Genomic DNA, 15276 nt, shown 5'->3' with positions numbered 1-15276 from the left:
CTCGTGTCTCGTCATTTACTTTCTTGAGATAACCCTGGTTATTGTATTCTTTGTTGCTTTAGGAGAGGAAACCGAGACGCAGAGGTTAAATAACTTAGATAAGTGAGCTGGAATTGGACCCAGGGACGTCGTATTCAAGAGTATGGCCTTCTTACAAAAGCAAATTGTACAAGGACTTAGGAGCGTTTTCTAGTTATTCATGAACTCCTGTGTTGCTTCAGTTGTAAAACGACATGTGTTTGCTCGTGAGGGGAAATTAAACTTCGTGATAAAATAAAAAGTAATTTAATACTTATCATTGTTCTCTAACTAAACGATGCTATACCAAAACTACCTTAGCTTTTTAAGGTCAACACTAAAATATGAACACTTTTTGGGAACCCAGAGTTTATGGAAAACATTTAAATTTGGAATGGGCTTTTAATTGAACCTGTACTCTGTTTTATATTTTCCTCCCGCCCCCACCCGGGCCCCCGTTCTCGGGGGAGACCTTTTTAACTGTCTTTCCTTCTCCCCACCCTTTAAGATCGAAGAGTCCAGGGGTTGCTCTTTGCTTTGGATTACTTCTCCAATTTTCTTTCCTTCCAGAGGACCTCTCCCGTTTACTAGTTACATTTTGATTCATCTCCTTTTCTTACCTATTGCGGCATGATTATCCTTTCTGTTGTCTTGTTTTTTGTTGTCCCTGTTGTATTGATACAGAGTTTCAATATATAGCTCAGGCTGGCCTCCGACTGGCTGTAGCCCAGGCTGGTATTATGGGTTTTTTAAAAAAGTACATGTACCTAGGATCCTTCAATTTACAAAAACTTCTATAGTTTAGCTGTTCTCTCAAGCTGTGTTATATTTTCTTTTCAAATTATATTAACATCTTGAAGTTTCTTTCTTACAAAAGTAATACATAGTAGTTAAAGAGAAATTGCAAAATAGAGCAAAATTGAAGTAAAATTAGAACACAGTCATCCGTAATCCCTCCTGTAGAGACTGCCAGGAGTAGACTTACTTTTCCTGCCTGGACTCTGGTGACCATCCATCGACTTAACTCCTTACTGACTGGATTTCACATTCACAAAGGAACTAGCTTAATCAGATCTAAGCATGTTTTTGTGGCCTGAACTTTTTGCTAGGGACACCCTCTACAATTTAGCTACATCTCCAGCTGGACTTCTCATCCTTAAAACATGGCCTTGCTGTTTTCTTCATCTGTGTTTTATTGGAGGAACACATACTGTATTCTGACACACTAAGGGTGGGGGGCAACCACACATATTGTCCCTGTACTCGTGGAGCTTAAAGTCTAGTGGGGGAGACGTGTGGAAGGATGAGTTCTATATAATTAAGTGTAATTGTGATGATAATTGAAGTGTAGGGTATTACAGAAGCTTAAAGTGGAGACCTGACCTGGTGCTGGTGTTGCTTAGAGAATCCAGGAAGGCTTCTCTGAGAATGTTACTTTGCATTCTGACAGTTGTGAAGGGAGAAGAATAACTCGGGTTGGGTGCAGAGGGGGGTCTTATCCCCTTTGCCCTCTTTTCCTCCTCCTCTTAATTATTTCCTGGTCTCACTTTTCACATCACTTAAAAAATGTCTCTAAGTCCCTTGAATTGTTACGTTCATGCCTGTGTGAATGCTTGCAGGAGCAAGTCTTTCCTTCTGCCATGTGGGTCCCGGTTTGTCTCCTCAGGCTTGGTTGGTAGCAGGCACCTTGACCTGCTGAGATGGCTGGCCGGCCCTCCCATGAATTACTGTTCAGATTTTTCCTTCTCATTATTTCTCAAATCCTGATTTCCTTCTGAATTTGAGTTCTTCTGGTTGCTTCATGTAAAAAACTGAACGTGGTAATGGAGTTTAGATTGAGCTCTTCTGACTGGCTTGTCCCTGCTAATGGAGCAAGCAAAATCTTTTCTCAGTCCTTCCCATCCAGTCTGTAGGCAACATCTACACCTACTATTTCTTTCCTGACACTGCGACTGGTCTTTGTGCGCCTGCCCACTCTGATACAAGTCTTAGTTTGTGCTGGTGTAGGGTTGTAGTAGTCAGGGTAATAGGTCGCTTTCTCCTTGCTCTTTCAGGGGCACTTTGAACTGGGATTGTTGTCCTTGAATGGCTGGCATCTAGAAGTATGTGTATGTATATATACATTATATGTATACCTGTGTCATGCCATATATATACATGCCAGCCGTATGTATATGTATGTGTATGTATGTACACACACACACACACACACATATACATTTAAACCTGGAATTTTTTTTTTCTGGAAAAGACTTTTCTATTTATTTAATAACTATTGGTTTGTGTAGAATTTCTATTTCTTTTGAATTTTAAAGCTTTGTATTTTTAAAGATTTATTTTCATTTTAATTAGTTGTATGCGTGCATGTCTCTATGTGGGTATACATGTGCTGGTGAATATGGGTGTCCAGGCAGGCCAGAAGAGGGAGTTGTGTTCTCTGGAGCTGAAGTTAAAGGCAATTAATTGTGAGCCACCCCAAAATCTTTCCTGGGAAGCACACTCTGGCCTGCTGAGCCACCACTTTAGACCTGAGTTTCAGATTTTTTTTTTCCAGGAATTTATCAAGTGTTCCGGAAATAATTTTTTGAGTTAAAAATACCTTTTCTTAGTTCAAGAATTGTATAGAGTGTATTTCGATTATTTTCATTCTCCATTTTCAATTCCCTATCTACCTAATTTCCAGTTTTTCTTTTTTTTTTTTTTTTCGGGGCTGGGGACCCGAACCCAGGACCTTGCGCCTAGGTAAGCTCTACCACTGAGCCAAATCCCCAACCCCATTTCCAGTTTTCTTAAAACCTTTCTTGTTGTTTCTTTTTGTTTTGTTTTGCTTTTTGAGACACAGTTTTCTCTTTGTAGTTCTGGCTGTCCTAGACCTCTGTAGACCAGAGTGGCCTTAAACGCAGAGATCTGCCAGCCTCTGCCTCCTTAGTGCTGAGATTAAAGATGTATGCCCACTCTAAACACTTTTTTAAAATTAAACTGATCGTTCAATTTGTGTAGGCTCAGCTACCTTTGGGAGTCAGGCCTGACCTGGAGTGCGTATGGTCAGCCTACCAGCAGGGATCACACCTTTAAAGAAACCGACTTCCTCTCCAGCAGCTAGCAGATGAAGAGCTAGCCCTCTTCAGCTGGGGGTGGGATTTCATGCCATCCCTCCACCCCAGTGATGGGATTTTGTTTGGTTTGCGTTTGTTCAGGTCTTGTGCATACTGTCATAGCCACTGTGAGTGTGTGGTGTGCAGCGAATGCCCTGCTGTGTCCAGAAAACACGGCTTCCGTGAAGATGCCTGCAGCCTCTGGCTCCTACAGTCTTCCTGTCTGTCCTTCCATCTCCCGAACCTGTCTAGAAGGGTGTGGTATGTTGGATCCATTCAGTGTCTTGTTCTCTGCACACTGACCAGTCGAGGGCTCTGTGTTAATTGCCATCTATTTCGAGAAGCTTCTCTGATGATTGAGAGATACACCAAGCTCTGTATAGCAATAGATCACCAGGAGTCGGCTTAGTACTATGTTTATTTGGCAAAATATTGGTAGTAAGTTCTCCCCTAGGGGCCACATTTCTTGTCCCTGTTAACAGTGCCATGTGTGGATTCTACGTCATGACTGAATAAAAGAGTTTATTTGGAGTTTATTTGGTTTTCATGTAGTTCCCCTCCCCCACTTTAATTTCTGCCATCTTTCTCCTTTTCTGTTGAGTCTGTGGTTGGTGGAATCGCTCCTGTGGCAAAGGAGAGGCTACTGTATGCGAGCTATTCTGTTGTTAAGGGGCAGGGTCTTGTTGGATTGCCTAAGTTGGACCCAAACTTCTGGGATAAGTCTCTTCCTGTCATAGCTAGGAATTCAGCTGCCTGATGTCACATTCCGCTTGCGCTTAGGTTTTTAGAGTAAACTTTAAGCCAGCTGTGGTGGTGCACACTTAGAAGCCCAGCATTTTTGAGATGGAGACAGAGGGGGACCAGGAATTCAAGACCAGTGTGGGCTGCACAACACTCTGTTAAAAAAAATAAAACAAGTGAACATAAATATGTCTTTGAAAAAATTTATAATTAGATGGTCATTTGAACATGTGTCAATCTTTTCAATCAGTGTTTTAAAGACTTCCAGTTCTTAAAATATAAAATTGGGTCTAAGCTTGAGATGACAGCACTCTGGACCCTCAGGTAGAACTGTGAGTTTGAGGTCAGCTTGAGTTACATTGCAAGACTCTTTTAACCTCTCAGCCACCCACCTAGCAGTGTGCCAAGGGATCTTAGAGATGTACTTATGCATGTATTTTAGTATGTATTTATGTATGTACTTAAAAGAGATCTTAGAGATGTATTATGTATGTGTTTAAAGTGCACTGGCTGGGGCCTTAAGGGAGCTGACAGGTAGTAGAACCCATCTCAGCTTGGGTTAGTGAATTCCCAAGTCAGGTTCATCTGGGCATTTAAACAGAACCAGAGTGTAGAAATTGACTACACATTGGAGTTATTTTTGAGTGTCTTACTTTCTCTGATGCTGTGGACTTCATTACTCTTCCATTTACGCTGCTCATGAACCTTGTTTTCTTATGGCCTAGACTCAGTGCTAATGTGTAACCAGTGCTGCTTGGCTCCTCCTCCCTGATGATCTGAGGAGGCTGAGGTATGCCAGGTGCAGGGAGAAGACATCCATTTGCCTTTCGGGAGACTAATTACTTACTGAGGAGTCAGTCTGAGGACAGGCAGACCTGGAGACTCTGGGACTTTAGATTTAGTGATCTGGCCCAGAGAGGACATTATGAGAGGAGTATGGCAAGACTTGGGCAACTAGGTACAGATGAGAGAGGACTGGATTCGGTTAAGGGGAAGCAGTGATTCTAGTCGATGATTGAGTTAAAAATGTAGAGTTAGGGCTGCTCTCTGGTTGATTGTATTCCTGTGTGGGCACATGTTGTAGGAATCAGTTCTCTCTACCATGTGGGTCTGGGTATTGAACTCTATTGGGCAGGCTTGGTGGCCAGCTCCTTTATGCCCTGAGCCACCTCACTAGTGCTGTTTTTTTTTTTTTTTTTTAAACCGTAAGGAGTTTAAAACAACTCTTAAACAACCAAATAGACAAGTAGAGGTTTCTGGGCCCAGGCTGCAGTCAGTGGTAGAGTGCGTGCTTGTATAGGTGTGAAGCCCCGGGTTCAGTCTTCAGTACCAAAGATTACAGGGAGGAAAAGTTGCTGGTTTTTTTTTTTTTTGGAAAATGTTCTTTATGGATCTGGAATTTCACAGATTTGGGATGGAGTAAGACAATCTAGAGTGATGATCATATAGATTGTATATTTTGACAGCAAGATTGATTGGGTAGTTCTCAAAAGTGACTTGCTTGCAGTTTGATAAGCCCAATGTACCTTAAGGGAAGAAAAGCCCTACCCCCACTATATTTAAAAAGAAAACAAAACAAAACAAAAAACCAACCTAGAAATAAGTGACTGAATCTAGTGGTACAATTAGGATTCTGTCTAGTCTGTTCCTCACATTTTGGTGTTGTTTTTTTTTTTTTTTTTGCCAGTGCATTTTCTGGCAGAAGAGGGTCCCTGGTAACTAACTGCGAGCTTACCTGGACCAGCCTGCTTTTAGGAGGAGAAAGGAAACCTTTTCTAGTTGCATAAATCTGTCTAGAGAGACCTGAAGGATGGACTGTCATTGGTGTCTGGGCCTTCCTTACATACCCAGTTGAGCTCTCAAAACCTTTTAACACCACCAGTAGTGGTCCTTCCTGGACCACATGGGATGGGCAAATGGTAGTTTCCCCAAAGATAGCTCTGGAGAGAGAAGGCTAAGTCCATTTGGTTCTTAGCTTTCTAAAGGTAATTCTTTTAGAATCTGAAGAAATATACACAAAATAATTTTGGAGCAACCTTGTGGTTATACTATGGACTTCTTCCCAGGTTCTACTGATAGTAGATTTAGCAAAGATCACAAGCAGTAGCCGCTTAAGGGCTCAGTAAAGAGATTGACAGGAAGCCGTTGTCTAACTGTAGTTTGTTAAGATCTGCACAGGGAAAGTTGCAGGGATCTGACACTAGACAAGGAGACCTGGCTTGTCTAGAACACAGCTGTTTAGACTATGGCTTGCAGAGTGAGGATGTTTGTGATGTGTTCAGCAGTTTTATTTTATATTATCAGAGCAATATATCTAGTACTGATAATTTGGGAACCAGAAAGCAGTAAGTCTTTGAGTTTCCCATGCGATGGAAAATGCCTGGTAGGTACTGTTTGTTTCTGCTGCGTGTAGCTCTGCAGTCTTGGATACCACACGATCCTATTGGAACCTGTTGGTCTCTTGTTTCCAAAGGGAAGGAGAACGTGAACTTTCAGGTCATTTTTCTATTGCAGAGAAAGAAAGGAAAGGAAGAGGGCTCATCTTGATGTGAACCTGAGTTCTATGCCAGGAATCCACATGTTGGAGGGAACCTACCCCTACAAGTTGTCCTATTACCCTCAGGAGTGTGCATTGCCCCACTGCCCCTCAATGTAGTAGAAAAATAAAGTAAGGGAGAGAAATTCCATGACTTCAGTGCAGAGCAGTTAGTTCTGATATTGCTGATTATACTTTGGATCCTGATGATATTGCTGGATTTCTGACTTTTGCCATAAAAGCCACTCTTTTAGCCTTAGCAGTGTTTGCAAGTAAGAAAGGGAGTAGCTTATGACCAGTGATGTTATCTGGGTGAGGAAAAGTACTTTCAGATTACTGAAATAGTTTTCTCATCTTTTGTCCTTGTTAAATGGTTTTCTTTGGCTTCTTATTAGCTTACAATACAAATCTAAACCGTCCGAGACTGCCTTTCTCTGGCCAGTCCGCATTTCCTTAGGAGTTTAGGTCCTACTGTCTTGTTGATAGCCTAAGTCACCTAACCATTACCTTTCTAGATTTGTGTTTTAAATCTTGGGATCTGTATTGATTATTGCAGTATCCCTTACTATATGTGGTTGTTAGACATTTGAAATGTGGCTAGTCTGAATTATGTCATAAGTATAAATTACAATACACACCAGCTATTGTAATAATGCAAAAATGTAAAATACCAGTGTTTTCAAAATGTTGATTACATATCGAAATAGTATTTTGGATACATTGTGTTAAAGAAATTACCATTTAATGGGTTTTTGTTTCAGTTTTTGATTTTGTGTTTTTGAAGCAAATTCTCCCTATGTGGTTTACAGTATCCTTGAACTCTGAACTCTGAGGCCTCTTGGCTCAGCTCTCTGAATGCTGAGATTATAGGTGTATGCCATTGCACCTGCCCCCACCCCACCCCTTTAAACCTCTTTGTTTTCCTGTTAGCAGAAGTTACACATCTGTGCCTAAGATTGAGTAGAGTGACATAAGATATTCTATAATCCTCACCTCCCATTACCACTTATACAGGCATAGGGATTAGTGTAATTTTCTTTTTTTTTTTTTTTTTTTTTTTTTTTTTTTTTTTCGGAGCTGGGGGCCGAACCCAGGGCCTTGCGTTTCCTAGGCAAGCGCTCTACCACTGGGCTAAATCCCCAACCCCCTAATTTTCTTTTCTTTCTTGTACCCCATCAATACATTTTGATTTCTATTCTTTCAAAATAATTGGTGTATTCCATTTTGTGAATATACTTGCATTTTATTTGCTTTTTGAGAAGGTGTGGCAGTGGCTGGCCTTGTACTTGGCTTCGAACAAGTGGCTGTCCTCCAGTCTCTGTCCTGAGTGATATGATTGCATGCAGGTGTTCACCATTATACCTGGCTTACCAGTCCTGTGTTGACTATGGTAAAATTGTTTCCAGTTTTTTCTCGGTGTTATAAGTAGTACTGTCCTTCTCTGTGAGACTGTTTTGTAGGATAAATTCTTACAAATGCATCTACTCTAAGAGGTGTGCAAACTTCATTGTATCCCAGCGGACAGTGTTTGTGTGTTCTTCCCCATGGCTAGTATTGGTTTATTTTTACTTTTCTAATCTGCCACTGAAAAGTTACTCCTGCTACAAAATTACTTGTAGAGAAATTACTTTGAGAGTTATTAGCTATTATTATTATTATTATTATTATTATTATTATTATTTATTAGCTTCTTAGTGGATGGATTTTGTTCTAAAATAGTGTAAACGAGATACCTTATACAAAGAAAGTGCATACATATTTGTGTCTGTTAATGGCAATAGGCTCCAAAATATGCTTCTGTGTCATAAAAATTACTTTGACCTGAAGGCATTTGCAAATGGAATTTTGTCCTCACCTCCTTACCTGCCTGAAGCAGAGCTTTCCAAAAGAGCTCCCTTGGCATAGGCTCTAAGCCCCTCTGGGACTTGAACTGCCGTAACGCTCTCCCTTTTGGAATTTTGAAATCATGGAAGGTTGAGTCTTACTAGAGGAACCACACATAACCAGACATGGCTAAAAATCCAAACTACTGCTTACCAATCCTAAAAGTTACTTGTTTTATGCTCCTTCTATCACTTGGACTTCCTTGGTAAGAAGTATCTTTCTTACTTGTGGCTGTCCTCCAGTCTCTGTCCTGAGTGATATGATTGCATGCAGGTGTTCACCATTATACCCGGCTTACCAGTCGGTGTTGACTATGGTAAAATTGTTTCCAGATTGTTTCCAGTCTTTCTCCCGTGTTGTAAGTAGTACTGTCTTACTCTGTGAGACAGATTCCTCTGTGTGTGTGTGTGTGTGTGTGTGTGTGTGTGTGTGTGTGTGTGTGTGTGTGTGTGTGTGAGAGAGAGAGAGAGAGAGAGAGAGAGAGAGAGAGAGTGAGTGTTTAATGCTGGAAGTCTAGTTGCTGAAACTAAAGAGAGCAGAGGAAAACCTTTTCCTCTTTAGTAATGGCTAAATTCATCTCTAGTCCCAGCATCTGTGTAGAGATAAGAAAAGTGACATTTCTCTAAAAATACTTAAAAATAATATTATTTAAAACTATATAAAAATACTTTAAGCATCAGTAAAATTTCTTTAAACTGAATTTTCCAAAATCTGTTCTCTAAAACTAAATATTAAGTATTGTTGAATGTTCTTAGATGTACTTCTCTACATAGTCTTCCACTTTCGCATATATTCTGTGGCTGTAATACTCTTTTTTAAGTGGAGTAGCATAATAACTCAGCTCTAATTGTATGCTTCTTTGTTTTTAAATTTATTTTCATATCAATTTGGCTGAAAGAGTAAATTGATTGTCCAGGTTCTTCTGATCATATCAGTGAGGAGGAATGACAAAGTTTTTTTTTTTTTAAAAGATTTATTTATTTATTATATATGAGTACACTGTAGCTGTCTTCAGACACACCAGAAGAGGGCATCAGGTCTCATTCCAGATGGTTGTGAGCCACCCTGTGGTTGTTGGGAATTGAACTCAGGACCTCTGAAGAGCAGTCAGTGCTCTTAACTGCTGAGCCATCTCTCCAGCCCGAGGCATTTAAGTTAAATTTCTTGTAGATTTTATTTTTATTTTCTGTGTGAGTGATTGAGTGGATGTCTGCACCATGGCCAGAGAGGGTGTTATCCACTGGAACTGGAGTTACTGACTCTTATGACCTGCCATGTGGGTAATGTTAGGAATTGAACCATAGTCCCCTGAAGAATAATGAATGCTTTTTTTTTTTTTTTTTTTTTTTTTTTCGGAGCTGGGTAACGAACCCAGGGCCTTGCGCTTCCTAGGCAAGCGCTCTACCACTGAGCTATATCCCCAACCCCATGAATGCTCTTAACCACTGAGCTATCTCTCTAGCAGCTGGCACCCACCCTTTTAAAAGCCTGGAACTTGCCATGTGGACCAGGCTGGTCTTAGATTCACAGAGATCTGCCTACTTCTGCCTCTTGAGTGCTGGGATTAAAGGTTTGTACCACTATGCCCCACCCTGGTTGATTTCTTTAACCCCAGCATTTGGGAGGCAGAGGCAGTTATTGTCTCTGAGTTCAAGGCCAGCCTGGTCTGTCTACAGATGAAGTTCCAAGACAGCCAGAGAGAAAGTCTTATCTCAAACAAAAAACAAAAAAACAAAACAAAAACAAATCCAAACCAAACCAACCAACCAACCAACAAACAAAAAACCAAAAACCAAAACAAACCATTAATCGTGACAATGATTACAGTAACTTCACATTAATCTGGATTCCCAGAAACTAAAATTTTAAAAACAGTTAATTGAATCTTGGCTTATTCATAAGCTTAGTTAGTGACCTGGAGTCCAGAAGAAAGTGTTAGCTTCCCAGGAACTGGAGTTACTGACGATTGTGACATGCCGTGTGGATGTTGGGAATTGAACCCAGGTTCTTTGGAAAAGCAGCCCGTGCTCTTAACCTCTGAGCCCCTGTGCTTAGTCATTTACATTTATCGTGCTGTGTACTTTATACTCTGCTTACTGGGTTTATTGCCTTCAGCCCAAGAGTTAAAACTCTTACACTGAGGACAGTGACAGTTCTCAGAGGCTCCTGTGAGGGCGGTGGGGCACTCATGTTGCCTCTATAGAGCAGCTTGATAGATGTCAGTGAAGATGAATGTTTGTCAGCAAATAACTTGGGTAAAAGTTTTTGATTTTTTTTTTTTTCCTTTTCTTGGAGCTGGGGACCGAACCCAGGGCCTGCAAGCGCTCTACCACTGAGCTAAATCCCCAACCCCTTGATTTTTTTTAAAATAAACTATTTTTATTATTTTTAATTGTATGTGTGCTTGTAAAGTATGCCCACATGAGTAGAGTCTCAAATCCCCCTGGCACCTGGTGTTACACACAACAGTGAGCTGCCAGTGTGGTGCTGGGAATGGGATTCAGGTCCTTGGAAAGAGCAGTACTTGCTCTTGAATGCTGAGCCATCTCTTCAGCTCCTAAAGTTTTATTTATTTAAAAATTTGTTTTTGCACAACATATATTTGTTATATTCTTTTTCTTTAAATCCCAGGTTCCCCTTTTGTACCCATACCTTTCGATATTCTTTCTTTAAAAAAAAAAAAAACAAAACAAAACCAAAAAACTACACACACAAACTCAAAGCAAACAACAACAAAAAAATGGAGTTGTTTTGTGTTGACCAACTCTTTCTAAGCATGAGGCCCGTCTTGGAGCATAGTTAATACACCCAATGTCACTGCATTGGAGAAAACGGATTTTTTCTCTCCTGGCTCTTATCAATTGCAAATAGCTTCTTAGTTAGGGCCAAGATTCTGTGTCCTTCACACTGAGATGTGTACCTGGTTTGAACTTGGGTAGGTCTTATGCTTGCTGTTGTTCATTTGTTCATCAGTCCTGTTGTTTCTGGAAAATACTGTTTCCTTGGAGCAGTTCACTTTCTCTGGCTCTTAAACATCCTCCTCTTCTGCATAGACTCTTCAGCCTTGAGAGGAGGGGCCATTTAAGGCTGAGTACTTCAAAATCTCTCATTCTCTTCACATTGTTTGGTTGTGAGTCTCTGTAAAAAGTTTCTCTGGGGGTTGGGGATTTAGCTCAGTGGTAGAGCGAGCGCTTGCCTAGCAAGCGCAAGGCCCTGGGTTCAGTCCCCAGCTCCAAAAAAAAAAAGAAAAAAAAAAGTTTCTCTGACTAGAATTCAGCAGTGCCCTGATCTATGGAAATAGCAAAACACTATCAGGAGTCCTTTAATTGGCATAACCATTTAGCAAAATGATCATAATAGATTTACCCCTAGGGCCTGTGACCTATCTAGTCTTAGGTTCTTTTTCTCATTAACTCATTAATGGTGTCAGGTATAGGTTCTATCACATGGATCGGGCTTAAATCCAATCAGAAGGTAGTTGGTTATTCATGTAACATTTGTGCTGTTATTGCATTAGTGTATATTTTGAGGCAGGTTGATATTGTAGCTTGTAGAGTTTGTACCTGGGTGAGTTAGCACTCAACTGATAGCTTCGCTCTTACTGACTAGTGCTCGTGGTGCTCAAAGGCACTACACATGCTTCCAAAAGAGAGAAGCAGTCATCATTTTCACCCAGGGACCTGGTTTACAGATATGGGCTGTCATGACCACTCTAAAATCCACTCTTAGTATAATTTATCATTTAAAATATTCACATTTTATGTATATGAATGTTTTTGTTTTTGTTTTTTCTTTTTTTTTTTCCGGAGCTGGGAATCGAACCCAGGGCCTTGTGCTTGCTAGGCAAGCGCTCTACCACTGAGCTAAATCCCCAACCCCATATATGAATGTTTTGCCTGCATGTATGTATGTGTACTGCATGTGTGTCTGGAGCCCACATAGTCAACAGAGGGTGTCAGATCCCCTAGAACTGGAGTAATGGATGGCTGTGAGCTACTATGTAGGTGCTTGGTACCTACTTGGGTCCACCAAAAGGCGAGTGTCCTTACCTATTGAGCCCTTTCTCTAGTGCCCCCTATTTTATATTTAGTTATGTGCGTGTCTGTCTGTGTCTGTGTACAGATGTGTGCACCTGTGTACAGATGTGTGCTGGTGCCTGGAGAGAGTGTCAGATTCCCCAGAGCTAATAGGTGTTTGTGATTTACCTGACGGGTGCTGGGAAATGAAACCTGGTCCTCGGAAAGAGCAGTATAGAATTTTTTTTCTCAAAACAGGTCTTTGAAAAAATTGAATTTTTTTACATGTATGAGTGTTTTTGCCTGCATGTATGTCTGTACTACATGCATGCCTTGCTGCCCATATAGGGCAGAAGAGGGTATTGGATCTTCTGGGACAGGAGTTAACAGATGGCAGTGAGCTGCCGTGTGGGTGCTGGGAACCTGGGTCCTCTGGAGCAGCAGCCAGTGATGATAAATACTGAGCCATCTCTACAGCCTGCACAGCTGTCACAGAACAGTAGGAGACGTAGGAAAGCCGTGAGGAGAACAAAATTCCTCATCATACTACTCAACTGACATCTGTAAATGTTAATATAGATACTTTAAGTTGACATCATTACCTGCTGTTGCTCTTATAACTTAAGATTTTGAGTAAATAAGATGTCCTTGATGCTGGAACCTAAAATGTAAGATTCAGAGCAAGGGATAGCTCTAATGCAGAGTGGAGATGTCACTGGGCTGTATGCAGTTATGTTCGCCTACATTCTCTGGGTTTTGGTTTTGTTTTGTTTTGGTTGACATCTTTTCTGAGGCAGGATTTCTCTGTGTAGCCTGGCTGTTTTGGAATTCACTCTGTAGAACAGGCTTCCTTCAAACTCAGAGATCTACTTGTGTCTGCCTCCTGAGTACTCCAGTTAAAGGCCTGAGCCAGCACCCAAACGTGTAGCACATGCTGGCCTTGAGCTGGTGATCCTCCTGCCTCCACTTCCTCCAGCAAATCCTTGCTGCCTCCATCATCACAACTGGCCTGTTGAAGGTAGGACCTGGGGTTGGGGATTTAGCTCAGTGGGGTTCGGTCCCCAGCTCCGAGAAAAAAAAAAAAACACCAAAAAGTTAGGCCGTGGAACTAAACAGAGAGCTCTCAAAAGGAGGTAGGACCTGACCTGAGGGAGGTAAAAACAGATTGTGGCGAAAAGCTAGCCCTCCAGCACAGAGAACGGACTTCTAACACCTGCTGGCAGCTGTGCATTCTTTTTTTTTTTTTGGAGCTGAGGACCGAACCCAGGGCCTTGCGCTTGCTTGCTACGCTCTACTACTGAGCTAAATCCCCAACCCCCAGCTGTGCATTCTTTATTCGTGGGTTCTGTTGCAGGTACAGCACTTTTTAAAAAAGAAAAACTACGTCTGAGATACGTTAGTATATATTCATATCAGTAAGTGTGGTAAGTTCATTTTTATCTTTCAATGTATGTTTAATTCATCTTTAAGTGTACTTTTGTTTCCTAGGAGTCATTCAGATTTTTTTTCTAAAAATAACAGCACTTTTAGGGGATTAAATTTAGATTTCCTGCATATATCAACAGTACTGAATCAATATTTTATGAGCTTACACATCAGGAGCTCTCAGTGGCACTGACATGTGATACTGTTGTATATTGCTTTATCTCTCAGGATTCCAGGGTGATCTTGGATCAAGATTGGGTGGTGAGAAAGCTTGAGAAAGCTTTAGGTAACCTAGTAGCTGGGAGGTTGTCAGGTCTACCTTTTTAACGGGCAGACGTTTAAAAATAAGACTTCAAAAACTTTATGATTTTTTTTTTTTATATTACACAGGTTTAAGGAAAAGGGGAAAAAAAGAGAAGCTAGCCAATTAGACTAACAAAATTAAAGACAGCTGAGAAAGAGAGAGGAGAGAGACACCAGCTAATTAAAAATGTGTGTTAAATCTGTAGACTAAAGCTAGCCCAAGGATTGAAGGGTAATTTTACATTTAGAAAGCTACAGTATCATTTACAGTATTTTAATAAGGAAGACCAGTTTAGTTTGATAAAATTGAGTATGAGTATTAGCCCTTACTGATTGCTCCTTCCTTTTTCTCTCCCTCCTTCTCTTTTCTCTTGGATTTTTGAGAAAGGGTTTCTTTATGAAGCTTTGACTGTCTTGGAACTTGCTCTGTAGACCAGGCTGGCCTTGAACTAAAAGATCCACCTGCCTCTACCTTTGAAAGTTGGGATTAAAGACATATGTCACCACTGCTTGGTTATGAGTGCATCTTGAATGCCATTGTTACTAATAGAGGCCTTAGCTATTGGAATATTAGAAGCTAAAGAAAAGTACAAGGCTGGAGAGATTCCTTAGTGTTTAGTAGCATTTGCTGCTCTTGCAAAGGATCCAAGATTTATTCCTGCATGTCAGAAGATTCACAACCACCTGTAACTCCAGCTTCAGAGGGGTCTGATAACCTCTAGCCTCCATGGGTACTGACAGAGGTATATACACATAATTTAAAAGTAAATCTTTGTTTTAAAGTGTGTGTGTGTTTGTGGCGGGGGTTGGGAGAGGGCGGCAAGAGTGTGTAGTATTTACCAGTGTGTTTTGCCAGGTATACACTGTACATAAGAAAGGTCAAGATGGTCAACTAAGAAACTACTAATTAGGTGGCTGGAATATGAATATAGTGAACAGTAGATTTCCTGTAGGCCAGCAATAAACCATTGGGACTTTCACCAGTTGCTACATTTGCTACATGTGTCTGCTGATCTTTGGCCTACTGGGCAGTTTCCATCCCAGACATGCTTTGAATGGTGAGAGCACTCTGGAAGATAAAGCTTCCAGCTTCCTGCTTACCATAGAGAAAATCCACTGTTTTGAAGGGTCAGTGGCAAACAGAAGTCTGGTTGCTCTCTGTGTCCATCTACAGAGCCAAAACTACACTCTATTGCCCATCTCACTCAGTATAAAAATAAACTTAAAAGAAGTTTATAGGGGTTGGGGATTTAGCTCA

The 15276-nt window shown here is 40.9% G+C and overlaps 1 protein-coding gene across 1 annotated transcript in view; it reads left to right on the top strand.

Moving 5' to 3' along the window:
* Window positions 1–15276, top strand: part of Bmpr1a (bone morphogenetic protein receptor type 1A) — a 100460-nt gene that overhangs the window by 823 nt on the left and 84361 nt on the right. The gene's annotated exons all lie outside the window — the stretch shown is intronic.

Source organism: Rattus rattus, chromosome 13 (genome assembly GCF_011064425.1).
Source record: "Rattus rattus isolate New Zealand chromosome 13, Rrattus_CSIRO_v1, whole genome shotgun sequence".
Taxonomy (NCBI): domain Eukaryota; kingdom Metazoa; phylum Chordata; class Mammalia; order Rodentia; family Muridae; genus Rattus; species Rattus rattus.
Note: the sequence above shows the minus strand (reverse complement) of the source record. Positions and strands in the feature narration are given on the sequence as shown.